Raw genomic sequence first — 20,026 nt, forward strand, 5'->3', positions numbered from 1 at the left:
CTCTTCATGAGGGAATGACAGTCTCCTGCCTTCTCTGTGCCCAGCTCTGTCTGAATTTAGGACGTCAGAAGCACACAGTATGTGATACATCTGTGCTTCTCAAGCTGGGGCAAAGATGGTGCTGCTTGAGGTGCCCATACCTACAGAGCTCCCCGTTTCCCTTTGCTCTGCTCATAAGACAGAAACTTTATTTGCAGTTCACTTTGCAACATCTCAGCCTGGAAACTGCAGCAGCGAGAGGGAGGAAGAGAGGAGAAGAAATATGTAACTAGGTCAGTCTGCTCCACATTACAGCTTCATCCTTTACCCGGGGAGGAGCTGTGGTCTTTGCCCGCCTCTCGCTGTTCCCATTCAGTCACTTGATGGGGTTTCTAGCTACTTTGAGCCTACAACCTTCAGATCAAGATTTTTCTTTTAAACTTGGCTTCCACGTTCGACTCTGCTTCTTTCAACCTGTGTTCAGAGGCTCACAGTGGAAGAAACCTTTTGCTGTATTTAATTGTAAAAGTTCCTTCCCTATAAAACTCCTGGCAAACGGGGCTGGCTCAGTGGTTAGTGCTTTGCTCTCCTCCTTGCAGGGGCAGAGTTCAGCTCTCAGTGCCTGGTTGCCTGTTCCCCTGCCCAAGAAGGAGTTTTTAATCACAGTAGGATGGGATGGTTTGGCTTATTCACAGTGAGGCTGCAATGCCAATTGCTATTATGTCTCTTGTTCAAATATGGCCTGGATTGTTAATGAAGCTTTAACTGTTTTGTGGCTGGTGGGTGATGAGTTGTTGGGCCAGTGGCTGCACGTATCTGCACAGTGAGCATCAGCTGCTTTCCTGCTCCCTGTTTTGCACCACCTCTCCCCACGTTTATGCTGATCCACAGATACCAAAGTGTGCATGGTGCATTGTCCCCTCTTCTTTTGCCTCTTCATTCTGAAGCTGGAGGGACAAAGCTGCTCAACAAGGCTGCGTTAATGGGCAGGTATCATTAATAACAGTATGAAAGATGTGGCATCTCTATCTACTAGTAAACAGCGTGTGAACTACGGGAAGGTGCTGCACTACACACTCTGTGCTAGATCCTGCCCTCTGGCAAGCAGCACCAGGAAGGTGAGAGGTGAGGCCACATGCAAAGCTGCGTGCACTCAAACCTGCACAGGGAAGCCTTTTCTTTTATTGGGATTGAATCTGAGAGCAAAGGGAGGTGAAGACTGCTGTAAGCTGCCAGGAATCATCTGCCCAGAGAAACCGTGGATGCCCCATCCCTGGGTGTGTTTGAGGCCAGGCTGGATGGGACCCTGGGCAGCCTGAGCTGGTACCTGATGTAGTGGTTGCCAATGACAACCTCCTGCTGTGATAGGAGAGTTGGAACTAAATAATCTTTGAGGTCCCTTCCAACCCAAATAGTTACAAGAGGTAATGGTTTTAAGTTGTGATAGGTGAGGTTCAGGTTGGATAACAGGAACAATTCCTTCTCAGAAAGAGGGGTGATGCATTGGCACAGGCTGCACAGGGAGTGGTGGAGTCACTGTCCCTAAAGGTGTTCAAGAACTGTGGAGATGTGGCACTGAGGGATGTAGCTGTGGGCATGGTGGAGGTGGGTTGGTGATTGGACTTTGTGATCTCATAGGTCTTTTCCAACCTTAATGACTCTGTGATGCTGTTATCTGCTCGAGGGATCTGCTTCTCAAGTGTTAGTGAGCATTTTGGAACCAAAACTGATTTTTTTTTTTTTTTTTTGTTCTTAATGAATCTTGTACTACTCAGGCTCAGACAGTATTTGCAAACCATGGGGAGAAAAAGATTTAAAAACAACAACAACAGAAGAGCATTAGAGGAAAATAATCTCATCAGCCCCAACTCTCCAGCAGCGCTGGAGACAGGAAAATGATGCCTTTTTATTAGCCTTATTGTCTTTAATTAAAGCATTCAGCAGAACCCTCTGATAATGGACTGCAACTGAGGTCGGCAGCATTTGTAATAACACAATACAGGGTTCAATTAAGTTGTACTTTTGTAGCTTTTCATCTCCACTTTAAACAAGCTGGTGATATATGCAGAATGATTACCTTTCTGAGCTGGGTAAAAAGAGGGGGGGCAGAGGGGCTTGGGAGAACAAATCACTTGTTGCTGTATAACTGATGCTATACAAATAATCTGTTTCCCCACCTTGCTCTCATGCATTCAGCCTGCTTGTAGGGTACCCCATCACTGCCATCCAGCCAGGCTGGTTGTAATTTGGCTGCTATACTGCAGCCATTAGGAGTGGTTTTTGTATACCACATCTTTGTGTGATTATGGGGATCTGCAGCAGGTTTCCTAGACCTGAGCCTTTAAAAAAATGCATTTCTGATGGTTGCAGTACCTAAAGAACTCCAAACAAACAGGGGGATCAGAGGCAGCAGAGGAAAAGATCAGAGGTCCGGATATAACCATTTGAGCTGAAAGACTGTGGATGATTGACATGCAGTTGATATTTGCTGCTCCTTCTTTTCCCTGCTCTTTTGAATTATTGGCCATAAAACACCCTGCAGTCTCACTCTTGCTGTGTCAGAGAGAGAGAGAGAAGCCAAGAAAGGACCCACATGGCTAACACTTAACTTTATCTTCTCCATTAAGTAATGCTAAATTAGAATGGAATCGCTCTGGTAATACAGGTGACAGCTATATGAAGACCAAATGAATTCCCTATGATCAGCACCATTAAAAAGAACACGTTGGCAGAATTCATGATGATGGGACACTTACTGTGTGTGTAACTCATGGACGTGCGCAGGAAACCCGTGGTAAATCTGGCCAGTGCTTTATGTCAGGCTTTAAAAAAAAAAAAAAAAGTGGCTTTTAGAGCTTCTGTTCAGATCCTCATCTCTCCAGCCCTGATGTAAATGGGCTTTCCTTGCAGGGCTGATGGTAATCTCTCTGAATTTATGGCATGAGAAGGGCTGTGGGGAAGGTAGAGCTGAGGTCCCCATCCCGGTGCTTGCTATCATGCTGTGGCACCCCACAATGGCACACACAAAGGCATCAGCCTCTGTGTACAGACAAAAATTACAGTGAGGCAATTATCTTCTGCCTCCTCACAGCATGGTTTTACCTGAATACTGTTCATTCCATGTGTTTTTACTGTCTCTCTTGTAGTGCAGCTATGCACTGTCAAACAGCTGTTCAGCTCCACCCTAGAAAAATAGCTTCAATAAATTGCATTTCCCATACAGGTCATATATTGGTTAATTCATCCTTTTGGGAGAACTTCCAGACAGGAAATGTGGAAGCAGAGAATGCTGTCCCAGCAGAGCACAACTTCTAAATTAAACCCAGTCCCAGCTCCCACTACCTGCCATTGTTACTTAGGTGGAAAGGGAAAGCAGAGGGCTGAGATTTGCTGTGGTTATGTCTGGCTGCTGTGTCACTGCTCCATCTCTCAGGACAGCTCCATCCGAAGGTGAGCTGAGGGTTGTACGGTACATTCCTACCCCTGTGGTAGAACAACCAGACTTAGAATCATAGAATGGTTTGAGTTGGAAAGGACCCTTAAATACCATCTGGTCCAATTCCCCTGCAATGCACAGGGACACCCACAGCTCCATCAGGTGCTCAGAGCCCATCCAGCCTGACCTTGGCTGTCTGCAGGGATGGGGCATCTGCCACATCTCTGGGCAGCCTGTGCCAGCGCCTCACTGCCCATATTATAAAAAACTTTTTCCTTATATCCTCTCTTTTAGTTTGAAACCATTACCCCCTGTTTTGCTTTGTTTGGCCAACACGGTAGAGCAGTGCCACACCTCTGCCATATTGTATCCAAGTGTGTGGAGGGGTACACTGATGCACTGAGCTCCCTTCATTCAAGAAGTTAAAATCTGTTGGGAAGGAAAAGCATGCTGAAGCTACCTATAAGCTGAACTGGCTCCGGCAGGTTTAGTAGAGAGATGAGGCACAAAAGGGGCTGCCTCTGGTCATTCCCTTCAGATCATGTACTCCACCAAACCAGTCTGGGTTTTTGGATGTCATTTTGTATGGTCATCACAGAAGCCACTTCTGTGAAGTCTCGGGTTGCCCTGTGCTCCACATGGTGTTGCTATTATTGCACCCTGACTGCCTCTGAGACAATTTCTTGCCTATTAAAATGCAGTTATGGCCTAGAAAGTGATAGTGTAAGAATGGCTTATCAGTGCTCTGTAGCTATTTGCTCTAATCATCCGTACCAAAGGCCCGAGAATACTCCCAGAGAAGCCAATAAGACTTTTTCCATTGACTTCAAAGGCAGCAGAGAGCAATTTAGCTGCTGCCACCAGACAAAGCAGATTAGGCTACAGCTGGTACTTCCACAGCTAACTTGGCTCAGAAATCCTGACAATCTAAATGTATTTTTGCTACATGGAATACTTAAAAATAGACAAGATAAAGTAGTAGGGAAAACAGATTGCTGGGAATGTTTCTTTCCTGGTAGGAGAAATGGACTAGCTGAACCTAGCAGGGCTTTTCCATCTCAAGTGTGTGTGAGTCTATGATTTTTGTCAGCAAACTAAGCACTTCTGAGCCAGAGGCAGCACAGAAAGCCGTTAAAAGCAATTTAGAGGTGCTGGTATCGTAATTTTTCACTCCAAGAGGAACTTCTATTTTTGCATATGTTGTAGGGCTCAGAAAGATTCCCCTGAATCCAGTGAGACGCGGTGCAGTGCCTGCGTGGAGACAATCCATGGACACAGACAGTAAGTCATAATAATGCATGTGTTTTGATGGGGCTGTTCCTCCCATCTGCCTCATGGGAGGAGGATATTGAGTGCGCGATGTTGGAGAAGATCAAAGAGGCTCCTATAGCTAATAAATCACCAATAATGGGTGACTTTGCCTGCCCACACATAAGGAGGGCAACAATGTTTAGTGAATCAATGTCTCAATACTCTAAACTATCCTCGGAATAGTTCTTTCGAAGGCATGCAAGACAAGGGTCTTTTTCGATTTAGCCTTCAGTAACATGGAGAATGCGGTTCGAGATGAATGGCTTCCCACGCACCAGCAATCATAGTAAAACCCTGTCTGTCACCCTCACAGACTGCATCAGAACTTGGCCAGGAACTCTGATCTTTGGAAAGGAGAAGTTAAAGGAAATGGAAGAGTAATAAATGAGAGTTAAAGCCAAGCCCCTCAGACTATATATAAAGATAGTTTACTCATCCCAACTCTACTCCCAGAGGAAAGCAGGGGCTGTGTAAATGGTACAGGGGAGGGATGCACAAGCTGAATGAATAACTTTTGCTGAAACAGAGCCAGCACACGGCAGCCTGCCTAAGGAGCAGATCCCTAGTGGGGTTGGGGCAGAGACAGATCTCTGCATAGAGAATGCCTTGCCTGGAACTTGGAGATAGCCCATAATTTCAGCAAAGAGGCAGAGGAGTGTCTGGCTAGTGAGCCAAGCACCCAAGCTGGGACCTCTTTGGTCCCAGGGAAAGACCGAGCTCCCTGAAGCACTCAGCGTGGGCTCAGTACAAACCTGAGTGTCTCATTAGGCAGGTTTTCCACCCTGGAGGAGAAGCTCTGCCTGTGCTGACCTTAATGTGAAATTAAAGCCATTTAAGCAGGTAACAGCCAGACAGCTGGGTGCAACCATGCGATGGAGGCGTTTGTCTCTATTTGCAGACAAGCTGTGTATGTGCTTCCACTCCGCTCAACTTTTGCTGCTTGTTTATTTAGCTAATAAGAGCCAGCAATCTGCCTTGCACAGCCGTGCAGACAGCAGAGCAGAGCATGCCCGAAGACAGGCTTTTGTTAAACACTTGTTGGCCTTATGGCAATAGCTGTGGCTCACCTGCTGCAGGAGGGAGCTGCAGAGAAGGCAATTGCTTTTGCTCACTTGGGGCATGTCCTGTCCCTCTCCATCAGCCTGGGTACAGAACTGATGCATTCCCATCCCTGGGGTGGAGTTACATCATTACCAAGAGTCTCTGTAGTGTGCCACCAGTTTCCTGCATCTCACGTCTATTTTGATACCGATGGCAGCCTGGACCAGTGTTGTCATAATGTCCGTGCCTCTGTTCCTCTGGAAACAGACAGGAGGAGGCAGCTAAGCGTCTCTGCCCATGTCAGTGCTTCAGAAAAGGAGACTGAATTTAATCACAGAGGAGTGCAGTGGGGACAGCTGCTGCAAAACTTCTCCTTCATCCATCTCTACAAGGGGACTAATGTTGCATTTCAGGAAAATGCGGTGCCACTGCCTCATCTTCTGCTTCTGCACCTGACAGTCCTTTCTGAATTTTTAAGCATTAGTCTCAGTGCTTCCTGCTCTTACCAGCCAGCCTAGGGTGTCCCAGGTGCTACTTGGAAGGGAAACACAGCTGCTGCCTTCGTGAGTTATCCATCTTCTCCTTTTGTGATGCTGATCGCTAGAAATGCCTGCCCTGCATTGCTTTGTGCTACAGGCATGGTGGTGATGGGTTGATGGTTGGACTTGATGATCTTAGAGAGGTCTTTTCCAAACTTAATGATTCTATGAACTCAATTCAGGGGGCCATCAAACAGACAAGAGATGGTCACCTCTGATTTGGATCCATATCACAGACAGAAGCTAGAGGACTCCAGCTCTACTTGCTCATCACATTGTAAGCCATTCTCATTGCAACGCCTCCATTGCCAACATCTTCCAGCATGAATGTTGAACGTGTGAATTGCTGTCCTGGATATATAATTCTTAGCACTCTCACAGTGATGAAAGATTTGCAGAAACAAGTTTTCTAAGACTTCTGCCTTCTTTTTCCCATTCCTTTAGCTTCTTGCCATGCTGCTCTGAGCACCTTCCCACAGTGTGAAGGGATTTGGTGACAAAGGAAAGAGCACAGAGAGGGAAGTGCCTTGGGAGCTCTCTGAAATTAAATGGGGAAATCAGCAGTGAGCATTTCCCCACGGGCCTTGACCGAGATTTTGCTGGAGACAGCAGAAGTCTCCTTGAAAATGTTATCTACGGCTTTTAGGTAAGGTCCCAGTTTCCTAAAGGATGCGTTATGGATCACACACCCATTGTGCTAGGCGCTTTGTGAGCACAGAACAAGAACCGTGCACCCACATACACACATTGCTGCTTGCATGGTTACAAACTAAATGGGATGTTTTGGGGTCTTAAATTCAGCTGTCTATTACACATTCACAGGTTTGCTGGAGCACAAAGGAGCAAATGCTTCCTCATTTATCCTATGCTTAGCTGCTAATTAGGAGCTTTTAGGACATACAGTTTGAGGTGTTACCAATTAGCTCAATTGTGGACCAAGACCGGAGCTGTTATTTGTTTGTCACAGTAATTGAAAGCCAAAAAACAAATACCGGCATCTCCTCACTCTTTCCCCTGTGCCTTAGCATAGCTGTGCAGTGAAATAATAATAATTTCATTGTCTACTTTTCAAAACTCTACTTTTAAAACAGGTTGTAAAAAGCCCCCACGTGGCTTATTTTGCCTAATTATTAAAAGTCAGGCTTTAAATTCAAGAAGAAAGGCTATATTTAAAAAAAAAAAAAAGCACAAAAAGGAAAAGTAACTAAAGAAAGCAGGTGAATGAGTGGAATATGCTAGAGGTATTCTTCTATTGTTAATGATCCGGTGAAGGGAGCGATGGGAGGTAAGTGCTTGAAGACCACATGACTTCAGAGGGGCTTCACACCATTTCACTGTGGCTCTATTGAAGAATGAGAGTCAAACAAAACAAACCAACCAACTAACTTTAGGTGCAGAGAAATAGGAGAAATTTGAAGATCTTTTTTTGAACAACAACAACAACAACAAATTGAAAGAAGTTCTACTTTGGGAGTTTGTTTTCCATTTTTCCCAGGAAGCTTCCTATCTTATGGTGTGAGAGACTTGCTTGTGCTGTACTCTCTTGTAGGAGCCAGTTCCACCTTGATACAGCCTGGTCCCTCTATGGACAGGAGATTGAAGGACTGCATGGACAGAAGCTGAGCTGGTGCACATGAGAAGCAGGAAGAGCAAACTGTAGCATCTCAAATACTGGGCAGAGGACCTATGATGGAACTGAAGCTGTGGAACAACTAGGACAGCCTCTACAGGTTTGTCTTCCTTCTCACTCTTCTTCTCTTCAGATTTTGTCCTTTAGCTTGGTATTAGTAACATGAGCTATAAAGGAAATAAATGAAGGCACAGATGCACATGGTCCAGGCGCCCTCCTGTCAGGTGGTGTAAACCCACTGAGCAAGTGAGCTCAGCTTTCAACAGTTTCCTTCACATGTTACATCTAATTGGGAGAATCCTGGGTTTTGTCATTGATGATTTTAGCAAGATGGTCTTCTGAGACATCAAAGAAGTCCAGCTGGTAACCCATATGGAGAAATATATGTGTATATATATATATATTCTATAAACATATTATCCCTAGAAAGCTCTTGTACACACTATGTGTGAGCTCACTCTGTACACCTACTCTTCACCATAGCCTGATTTTAGACATTGCATGACAGATAGTCCCACTGATAGCTGTCAGTATTTCTATATGGAGTCTACTTGGAGTTTCCTGCAAGGTAGCTAGTGCTCTTGTGGAGAGGAAAACTTTTTCCTGGTTGTTCCATAAGTCTTTTCACCCGTAGCTGCTTCAGTCATCGCTGATTTTTGCTATGAGGGGAGGATCAGATTCACCCTTCTCTGTTTTCTTGTTGGAAAATGCAAGCCAGTTACTTGGGATTATTTCCATGGGCTTCCTTGGTCAGTGGCAATATTGGCAAATCCAAGATTCAGCGTTGTGTTGGTCTGAGCTGCAGCTTTAACACAATTTAATTGCCAGCAAAGATACAGCACATACAGGTGAAAGGGGATAATCTATAAAGGTTTCAGAACCCCATTTTTTGGGGTACCTATATCCTCAGAAACACAGGGAAGTGGATCTCTTTTTTTTTTCTTTCACTTCTGCTTTTGTAGGCTCAGTGCTGGACACTGGGAAACGTTTGATCCTCAGCTGAGGTGCAGCTACAGCTGTAGGCACGGGCACTTTAGCTAAACCAGGAGTGGTGAGAGGATGGCAAAACTGCATTTTAATCCTTCCTCAAGGTTGTTCATGGGGAGAGACACGTATGTGCTGATAGCACTGCATAACTGTGCATCTAAGTCTCAGACTGTGCTAATCCCAGGCATGTACTGATGTGCTCCAGGCTGAGATTGCTGCCATCTGAAGGCAGATGCCCCTAGCCCATGAGAGATGCTGTTACAGTGCCAGCTGGGTGCTCTCCTTGATAAAACTTCATCCCCTCACTTCCTACATTCATTCACTTGTCAAGAGCAGAGACTCGTTTTAACACTGTGGATTCTAAATTTTCTCTGATGCAATTATTGTTTGACACCGCAGCCCTTCCAAGAACCTTACATAAGGAAAGGGAAAGAATTAAATATGAGAGAAGTCTAAAAATAAAACTATTAAAAGGAGACAGAAGCTGTTTTGTGAGCAGCAGGAATGATGTGGTGCCTCTGGGAGAGGATGTGCTGAGCCAAAGGAGATGTTCTGCTTTCAGGCAGTGCCTTTCATTATATTTCAGTGAAGTTCTGTGCTTTTCTGAAGTTCTTAGGTGCAGCACTTTTAGAAATGAGCCTGTTCTTCCTCTTTGCTCTTGCAAAAACCGCGACTTTCATACCATTTCCCAAGCCAATCTTCCTTTACAGATTGTGCAGCCAAAATTTCTCTTCTCTAATTAACCCAGAATGGTTTTTGAAGAAGTTTTAGCCACAGAGAACATCAAATTTAGCTCTTAGCCTGGAGCCAAGCTCTAGGCTAAAGAACACATGTCATTTTAGGAATTCATGCAGACACACCTTGACATCTGGGATGTGATATGTTTGCCTGCACGCTTCCCTGCTGAGCCAGTGAGCAGTGGTGGGCAGCGCTGATGCTGCAGGTGAAGCATCAGGTGTTTTGTCATTCATTCCAACACCTTGTGCAAGCTAGACAAGTAATTGCAGCTGATTTCTCTGACACATGCAAGCCTCTTCTGCTGGTGTTTGTCTATGTGATGACTTAATTGCTTCATTTCTTTTTTGGGTTGCTTCTGTGCAGCATACTGTAGCATTTCCTAAATATGTCCCATAAAAAAATTGCCTTCTCTGGTTTCCAATGGAATGTTCCTCTGTAGTGCTAAAAGGCAGCCAAAAATATGCACGCACAGCGGTTTCCAGCAGGATTTCAAAATGTCCTTAACAGAATGTGGTTTACAGGTATCTGCTGAAATTCAGGTATGGAGATTTAAGGGATCTTCAGAGATCATCTGCCTTGAACTAGAACCAACCAGGCTTCCAATTCCTTAAAAGCCTCTGGTTCTGGTTGTTTAACCTCTAGAAACAGTAAGGTTAGCATCCAGCTCTGCCTGTTGTAAGGACCTCTCCCACAGGCAGACACAACAGCCTGCAAGTAGGTGTCTAGCTTAAGCTGATCAAATGAACTTTGTTCCTTTGCTTCTGTTCCAGAAAGCATGAATTTCACCCTCTTTCAGCCCTAGATGGGATGAAGCCCTCTCTGAATGTTTTTCTCTCTGCAATGGCTGTAGAAAAAGTCTGGCAGATGGCATTTGGCAAAACTAGACGAATATGCACTGAATATCTCATTTACATTGGGTCCCTTTTTGTCTTCATGGTTTGGGCACCCAACATCTGAGATACCAATTTCACATCCCTGTGATCCTCACTGTGTTCTTGAGCTTTCTTTTCTGCACAGCTGTGACTCATTTCTCTGTGCTGTATTTGATGATGTTTGGAACAGTGACAGGGAGAGATGAGTCTGTGATGGTTTCTTTCTCAATATCTAGCCTGGGCTAAATAAAGGTAAAACCTTGATGAGCTACACAAGCATTCTATCCAGAATACCTATGGGAATGGCAGTCTGGGAAGGTGATGGCTTTGAAATGTTAAACCATCAACATTTACACCAGCCATTTCAATAGAAGCCCATTCAGAACCAAGGAAGAAGCAATGATGTGAAGCCAAGGTGTTCTGAGTCCTCGAGATTAATTTATTTTAGAGAAACTCTCTGTTGTCCAAAAGATATTTGTGGAAAACGCTGAGAGAATAATTTAAAATACCGATAGCTTATGGAAAATAGCCAACAGGTGGAAGATCATTCCTGAACAGGAGAAAGTAATGCATTATTTGCTATCACTTACTGCCTTAGAACTTAATCAACAAAGAAAATGTATTTTCCCTCTGGGGTAAATATTCTCCTGTAGTTGCACGAGGCCATTGGTTTTTAATCCTGTCTGAGTGCCCGTAGTACCAGGTCTTTGTTTCTTCTGGCTAAATGCAGCTATGTGCAAGGTTCATGGGAAAGCTTTCCTCTTGAGCTACAGAGCGATCAAGCAGTGGGGCATCATGTCACATTCTGCAGAGAACAAACTTCCACCTGTAAGCCTGCAACGTGTATCTCTGAGTCCTTCTGAAAGAAAGCCAGCTGCATGTAAATTGAGGCGGCTTGGTTTCCTGAACTGCCTCTTCAGAGGCAGCAGAAATAGGAAGGATGAGTGAGCTTCTGTGCTTGCTTGCTTCTTTATTCTGAAAGCTACTGAGGACCAGCTGCACGGTAACATTAACCTGTTCCACTGTTCTTTTTGTCAGTGAGCTCCAGCTACTCTCCAAATGTGGTACAAGCTTACAGTGGGACATCAACAGTGTCTTCAGATAAACTCTATTTTTAAAGTCCAAAGAGCTTCCTTATTAAGTGCTAGGTGTACTCAGCATAGGAGTGATAAGCAGCAAGTTTTCTCACCCCAAGCCTGTTGGGCAAGGAGAAGCCAAGCTGTTGCATCTCACTCCATCTAAATGACCCTAGTAGGGCTGCTCTGAGCCAAACACTGCCATCATTTTGTGCTCTTGATGGTCCTTGCCTATGCACCAAACTGCTTTTATAGCAGGAGAGGGCACAGAAGAAACATGGAGGAGAACCCTGTCCTACTGCTTCTCTTTGCCAACCAGTTTCTAAAGTGAGGATGCAGAGATCATTTTCACCCCTCAGTAAAGCAGAGAAGTTTTGTCCTGAAATCTCTCACAAAATGCCACTTTTAGCCTGCCTTGCTCATGACTTTATGGCTTTGGAGTTTTGTCTTTTTCTTAACAACCAATCAGCCACCCTCCAGCTGCAGTAATAACGTGTGGGATGGCAGTTGCCTCCAGTGGCTGTTTAAATTAAACACAGATCTACTGAATAGACACTGAGTGTCAAGAGATCTCTTCTGGGAGGTGAGAGGAGGAACTGATTCCCTGTTAGCATTACCAATGTGTTTCTGAACCTAAGGACAACACCTTTCTGACTTCAGGACATGTCCGTATCATCTTCCTTAAGTAGTCTGTGTGCCTGCTGTCTCCTGGCTGAGGGTTATAGGCTGTGATTATGCATTATATTTAGAATCTTCTAAAATTTTGATCAGCCTTGGAGACTCAGCTTCAGTTCTAAAATGAGTGCAACAGGGCTGTTAGCCAGGCACTGGGGGCTGCTTCAAGCCAGGGCTAGGGGAAGCTTAGAAAGGGATGTGGCTAGGGGAGAGACGTCCCTGGAGAAAGTGACCCTACTGCTTTATTCAGCCCTTAGGATGCCAGTTCAGCCAGCATTTCCCAGATGGACCCATGGGGTTACAGTCAGTGTTAACTTCAAAGCTGGGTACTATGGGGATATGAGGAGTGCAGGTCATGGATGTTCTTGAGGGCAGCTCCTTTCTCCGCATGCTGTGAAAAGCAGATGTGGTATAAATGCTTCCTCTAAGAGAGGGCATGATTAATCTTTGCTTCTTAGAGGATGACAAATATATTATATTCGCCGACATGCACACACATTCTCTTCATCTGACGGGTGACCCCTGTCTTAATGCCAAGCGTGCGAGGTCCGGCTCTGTAAACGAAGAGGAGAGCTTTGCAAGCTCATTAATGCTTTGAAGTCGCTCATTAGAAGCAGATTCCTCTGGAGCTGGCAAGCGTAACACCCTTTGTGAGCACAGCTTCATTTGATATTAATGCGGGTGCTGCAGCTGGAGGCATCCAGAGATGCCGAGCTGCCATTCTGCACACACAGACCAGCATAGTGGGTTGCTGTGGCTGTAATCGGAAGAGTAAAGGGAAGCAGGGAATGTTTCTGTTCTTTCCTGGCACCTCAAGAGGTGACATTTCCTCTTGGCAGGATATTTATGTGTGGGTAGATTAACCCAGTCTTCTGCTGAGCTGCAGAATCCTGCATTGTGCCTTCCCAGTCCTTCCCAGGTGAAGGATGGTCCAGTATGTCTTCAGCAGAGGGGATGATCTGACCAGGTTTCTGTGTGTGGGCATCATGGGGAGCATGGCAGTGCATGGAAGCCAGGCCATTTGGGGATCCTCTGGAAGGGAACAAGACCAGGAATGAGTTGCAGAATCTCAGTAAAGCAGTGGCAGCCCTGTGTGGAGGTGCTGGCCTGAGAAGTGCGAGAGTGGCTGAAATCAGAGTTATAAAACATCAGATTCCTGTGGCTTAAAGGCTAAAGACTTAGTGCATGTAGCTGTTTTGAGGCTGTGGGTTTGAATCTCATGTGAGTCAACAGATAGCATTTTTTTTTTCTTTTAAAACAAAACAAAAGCTAGACAAAATAAAAGCTGTACCTCACCCCAAAGGAGAAAGAGGGACTCACCTCCCCCACTGTCTCTTCTGACAAATGCCGCATAAAAATCTGAACTACAGAGGAGTGAGGATCAGGATCCAAGGTGGAAGGATGGTGCTAGAACTGCTTGGCATCTGCAGTGAGCGCTGGTGGGTGGGCAGAGCTGCTCGTGTCCCTCTGGACACCAGCAGGGTCAGGATGACAACCTCCAAAGATACCTGTGCTCCTGGCACAATGGCCTGGCATGGCACGTGGGTTCCATTCTGTTCTCCATGGCCCATGAGAACTGTTAACTCCTGGTTTGGCTGGGGTGGACAAATGGGCTGAGCAGATGCTATTTGGTGGTGGATCACCAGGAGATGAGTGAAAATCTGTGAAATTTTGGAAAATGCATGAGATCAGAAAACATTTTTTTGGTGTGGTATAAGAAGAAGGGGTCAGGCAGCTTTTCTTTCTGTGCCTTGCCAGATTTGCTGGGGACCTTAAAGGAAGTGGTGAGGAGAGGAAGATATTGCTGGTGCTGGGAAGAGCCTTGAATTGGGACTTCGGTGGCTTGGTGAGGTGCGTGTCCTTGAGGAGAGGACCTGGCTGGCCAGGGGGCAGCAGGCAGCCCACCAGGATGGCCGAGTGGTGAAGGCGTTGGACTTAAGATCCAATGGGCGCATGCCCGCGTGGGTTCGAACCCCACTTCTGGTAGGAGTCTCCTTTTTCTTTCAGGCCACAAACCCCATCCTGGCCTTTAGACCATCGGTTTGGAGCAGGGATGGGAGCTGTCAGCCAAGATATTGTGGGACCAAGACTATTGGACACCCCAGTATGAGCACTCTGGTGGGATTGTGCGACTTCATCATCCAGGCTGGATGTGGAGAGAGATGTGAACCAGTTCCTCTAGCACACAGTTATGTCTCTTATCCTTTGTGCAGGGAGTGCTGGGATCGTCATGGCTTGAATCCCACATGCCACCAAAATAGAGACTTGTTTTTTTCCAAGACAGAAGTAGAAAAACCTGACTATCCTGAGGAAGATAAAAAAAGATGTTGAGCTTTACACAGTTCAGACAAGTCACAAGTGGGAATATGTGCGAAGAAGTGGGTTTGGGTTTTGGGTTTCATGCTGGCTTCTCCTGCCAGCTCTGCTCTGTGACCCCATTCTTGAGGCTTGGATCACTCCAAGCACCATTTGACACTCCTTAGAGGGATCCAGCAGCATCAGCAGTCCCTGGAGCAGGTTTTGAGGGCTCACAGCATGGTACAAGGATGTTCCTGGTTAAGTTAGGGAAATGCAACAGAAACTGAGAGCTGCTCCTGTGCTAGCATGCCTTGGCACCCACAAACACGCATGAGATTTCTTCATTCCCTTCCTCTAGTGCATTGATGGGCAGCACACATTTCCCTTTGAAAAGATTTAGCCCACTGGACCCATGGAGATGCTGTCAGACTTTCATTTGGCTGCTTTGCTCTAACCCTGAGGCCAAACGGAAATGTCCTACTGCTGGGACATGATTTGAAGTGATGGTGTTAATTTGGTTAATTAGGATTCCTGGGTAGCGTGCGTGTCTTGCAAATCAGCTTACCATTGTAGTATCTCCGCAAAGAGTTATTTGCTGGTGCATGAGGTTATGTATGAATTTACGATTATGATGTAGGACCATTAATTTCATCTTTGTGGCAGATGATGAAGCTCAATTAAAAGTTGCATGTTAAGATCCTTGGCTCTCTCTGATATATAGGAATCAGCTGGTGGCCTGCAGGAAGGATTACAAGGCCTGTAACTGTGGCCGTATAACAAATGGGGCAGGACCCAGAGGAGAGGACATGGGAGGAATTACTGCTCCTCTCCCACTTGATTAGTTCTGGGAGCGAAATGTTTTGTGTATCTGCCAGTTGTGACTAACCTCAGTCATTAAGTGATGCAAAGAATGACAAATACGTCTCTGGGAGCACACTAGGGGGTCTGAGCAGCACTGCGGGTCTTTTGCCTCTGATGACTTGGAGTCAGACTCCTGTTTAGTCCGTGTGTCAGAGGCATTTACTGCCCTCCACTGAGTTCAAAGCCCAAATCGCCTTATCTGAACTTCCCTGTTGATCCATATTCTCACAAATCTTGTGGTTTTTCTACTCTAAGGGTATGAGTTCTGCTCTACTCTTGATCCATAGAGGGTATCTATCTACTTTGCAAAACTAGTGGGCAGACAGAGAGTTGTCTGCAGGCACCTGCAGCTGAATTAATAGCCCTTGGTTGGCACAGCTCTGCACACAGGATTGGGTGAACATCTGGGTCCAAGTGTTGATTCAGCTCAGGACTGAGATCAAATGGCAGAACCATGTAAGAGGGCTGAGCAGGAGATCTGGGACTGGAGCAGCAAGGAGGACAGCAATCAGGGCATGTCAGGGCTGTGGTGGACTGCTAAGTAAGGAACATGGCTCATTGGGTATGGTGGTGTGGTGGGTTGATAATTGGACTAGATGATCTTAGTGATCTTTTCCAACCTTTATGATTCTATAAGGCTATGATAAGTTGCCTTCCACCAAGGAAGCTTTCCTACTTCTCATAAAGTCCTGTAACCTCCAAGTGTTTGTCAAAGTTAAAGGAGCAGCTTGTCCAATATCCAGTGCATCATATTTATTAAGATGGTTACTGCTGATTAAATACCAACAGTTTATTAACATATATTTATTATAGATTAACCATGCGGTATGCACATCTGTTATGTTGTGGTTAAAAGTAAACCTCAGTAAAAGGTTTTTAATAATGAATTTGTATTGAAGTAGTGTATAATAAGTATCTTTAGCAATCTCACTCTCTATTTCACAAGACAGTTTTATGTTCAATAAATACCTAGAGATTATTAAAAGCATATTTATCAAAGATTAACAGTGTTGATATAGATACAAATCTAAGCTGCTAAGCTCAATAAGTGTGCCTATAATAATCAATTCCCATATTAAAACACAATAATAGCCCTGTTTAAATGAAATGGGTTTTTGGGTTCTTTCTAAGTGCCATCTTTTGCTGTGTGCTCCTGCTTGCAGATCTCAGATTAGATCATGGAACGTATGTACTTAAAATAAATCAAAGTAAAAGCAAACCAGTCCAGGCAGTTTCAGGAATGAGGAACCAAAGCTTCAAAGGATGTAGGTCAGTGCCAGACCACAGGCATCACAGCAGCCTGTCTGGCTTGCCCCAGCTCTACATTCTGAAGAAATCCCCATACCCAGTCCAAACTACAGTTCATGACACTTCCTGCAGCCCCACCACTTCCAGGATCAGGAGTTTGGAGCAGCAACTCTCAAAGTCTCTAACATCACAGATGCACCCACTCTGTTTTGGATACAGAAGCAGACCGCCTGTCTTGTATCCCGTTATTATCTAGTGCTTGGAGGCAGAGTGCTAAAATGAGCTTGCTATTTAGGGAGGTAAACAAAATGTTATTGTTTTACTGTCGTAATGCTACTGCTATAATTGCCGGCTGGTGGGTAACGAGAGCTTCAGCCTGTGCTGTGCTGTGGCTGCTGGGAGCAGCACCCCAGGTGCTCACTTTTTTGTGTTGTGGGTGCCTCTTGGAGAATTTGGTGGTCAGTGTGGGTTGTTACCCCTATACCTGTGATGTACTGGTGGGGAAATTTGCCTCTTGTGATGGCTGAATCTCAGAAAACAGCCTGAGGAACAGACATCCCTCATTGCTACTCAGCAGTTCTCAAATATTTGGTGCTTTACTGTCTTCCATTTGCCTGTTGACTCCCTTCTTTTTCAACGTGGGTTTGAATGATAGATTCAGACATTGTCTTACCTCTATGGAGTCAGCTTCTTTTCCCAAGTAACAGTAATAGAGCAAGAAGTAATGGCCTCAAATTGGTCAGGGGAGTTTCAAGTTGGATATGAAGAAAAAATTATTCTCAGAAAGAGTGATGATGTACTGATACAGGCTGCCCAGGGAGCGGTGGAGTCACTGTCCCTGAAGGTGTCTGAGAACCGTGGAGATGTGGCACTGAGGGATGTGGTTAGTAGGCATGGTGAGGGTGGGCTGGGGTTGGACTTGGTGATCCTGGAGGTCTTTTCCAACCTTAATTATTCTATGGTTCTGCAGTTTAGATGCTATCAAACAGTTCTAGAGGATAAGATGTGTGCATAGGATGCCAAGGACGCCTTTCTAAGACAGTCAGGGTCAGGGCATGGTGAAGGTAGCTGAGCAGCCTTGGGGCGATGGAAGAACACATTGGAGAGATGGTGACAGAGAAGAAGTAGGGAATTTATGGCCTGAATTTGTCTCCCGTCCTAGTGTGTTGAGTATATGTATCTCCTAGTATATGAATCCAACAAATCCTATCTTTGCTTGTATCTCCATTAGGTGTTGCAAATCTATGGCTTTGGGAGATGTCTTTGTCTCAGGACCTGGTCCATACAACAATAAAGATCTTTCCGTGCTTAGCTGGGTGAGGATAATTCCTCAGTGGTTTGCAGTGCTGGCCTCTGCTGGGTGCTGTGGAGACCTGTTGTATTTTATGTAGAATTTTCTTTTTATGTGATATCTATTTCCATGAGTCCCTGACTTCACTTTTCATCCCACCTCGGGAAGCAAGACTAGCAGAACTTACAGGCTTTGTGGGTCTCTAATGCTCCTCTGTGGCCATCCCAGAAGTTATACTTGTTTATATCTTGAGTGAGTTTGTCTTCCGTACGTGTGTCTCAGCCCATCCACCCTGAAGAGGATGCTCAGCTGGTAGAGGGGAGTTTTCCATCTTAGCACAGAGCTGCAATTACAGAGGTGACCAGAGAGAAAAGACAAATGGGCATGCACCACTGCCTTTAATAGAAGGCAGTGATTCTTCTGGGCTCCGGAGTAATATGGGAGATCTGGTTTTAATAAATTAACAGCCGACAAGTAACAATCTCAAGCAATTAAATTCTGGAATGAAGGCAAGTACCATGAAATGTATTCTGGAGCTGATGGAGAGTGGAAAAGACAATCTCCAAGCAGTGCAGAAGGCAAAACTAAAATAAAAATGCCCCAGAGAGAGGGGTGAGGTCCGCTCCTGTCTTGTTTCTATTATGCATGTATTTGGGCATCTCATTTTGCTCCCCATCACCTCTCCTTCCTCTGCTGGACTCTGGGGATGTGATTTGGAGCCTCACTGGGGTCATCCAAGTCTCCAGATCTCCATCATCTTCATACTTCCAATTGTAGGCAAGGGAGCGCTCATGGTTAGGAGGGTATGGCTGATGGAAGAGATGGGAAGTGTCTGGGAGCTTCAGAATGGCTAAAAGATGAGGAGAGGAACAAATACAAAATAAACCAGCTAAGCCTCCCTGTCTTACATTAATAGGCTGTATGGAATCCGCTTTGCCATAGAATTCAATTTATTTCCATTTAAAGGCTGTTCTTCTCAATCAATGCAGCTAATAAATAGCTGCTGATGGCCATGACCCCCAGGCTGAGGGAAGAATTTATCTTCTGAGCCAATTAAAGGAATTGAACAATTCCTTTTAATAACGCTATGGGATTTTATATTAAAAAAAAACGGAGAGAGAAAGAAATCCTCCTCCCGAGCCTTGCAGAAAAGAGTCAGGTGGGCTCTAGGAGAGTTTCATGCTTTAACTTGCCTTGTGAAGCTTGTAGGGAAACTATAGCATTCCTTGTGAATGCAAAGGAATGCAATTTTTTAAATGATATGTAAAAAAAAAAAAAAAAAACCAACCAAAAAAAAAAAAAAGAGAAAAAAAAAAAAAAAAAAGTAAAGGCAAATTATGTTCCTTTCTTTCCAGGGCTGTAAAGAGTTTGGAGTGAACAGTGAAGTTCTGCAATGTGGTGTGTGATATGAATGTGTCAGGTCAGCCGTGATGACTCGCGCATGGAAAATGAGGATTTATCTGCATGTTCCGTGGGTGTGAGGGCAGTGGGACCCAAAGCATCAGAGCCTTTGGCCTCTGGTGTATCCTCGCTCTTAGCGCTAAGGTGAAACTAGACTTTCCATTGCTTCTTTTCTATGATTCACGTGACTTTATTTTAGTGGCAAAAATCCAGATTGACCTCCTTTCTTGTGGAAGCATGGGAAGCATCCTACGGGCTTTGTGGGTTCCTAAATCTGACACTGGAGCTACTGTGTGGTTGAGAGAGTGCGTGTACCTCGGAAAACAGACAGGTGCAAATGAGGTGGTGAGGAAAGCTGAACAGATACCTAGTCAGTTTTTACGAAGCTACATAACCCCAAATGGCAGCAGGTTTTCTCCACTCCATCACTCTCCTGTCAGTGAAATCTCATGACTCCTGTTGGCATCAGGTGAGAGCATCTGTCAAACACACAAGTCTCCTTCAAACGCTGCTGTGCTTTAGGGAAGTCTCTTATCTCCATTTTACAGATGTCAAGCAGAGGCACAGAGAGGTTAATTGACTTGCCCAAAGTCAACATGGGAGGTCTAGAAGTGACACTAGATCCCTCAAATCCCTGTCTGCT

At 45.1% G+C, this 20,026-nt stretch overlaps 1 long non-coding RNA gene and 1 other non-coding gene across 2 annotated transcripts in view; both read left to right on the forward strand.

Moving 5' to 3' along the window:
* The first annotated feature begins 4,621 nt into the window (after nucleotides 1–4,621).
* LOC116239470 (uncharacterized) overlaps nucleotides 4,622–20,026 on the forward strand; it is a 30,481-nt gene continuing 15,076 nt past the window's right edge. Inside the window, exons 1-2 of the long non-coding RNA XR_016469916.1 lie at nucleotides 4,622–4,696; nucleotides 7,856–8,036. This is a non-coding gene — a long non-coding RNA (uncharacterized LOC116239470). The remainder of the gene's footprint in view (nucleotides 4,697–7,855; nucleotides 8,037–20,026) is intronic.
* Nucleotides 14,188–14,270, forward strand: TRNAL-UAA (transfer RNA leucine (anticodon UAA)). Its single transcript has one exon. It is a non-coding gene; the product is annotated as a tRNA-Leu (tRNA).

The sequence above is a fragment of the Phasianus colchicus genome, chromosome 11 (genome assembly GCF_987193195.1).
Source record: "Phasianus colchicus chromosome 11, bPhaCol1.hap1.1, whole genome shotgun sequence".
Lineage (NCBI taxonomy): Eukaryota > Metazoa > Chordata > Aves > Galliformes > Phasianidae > Phasianus > Phasianus colchicus.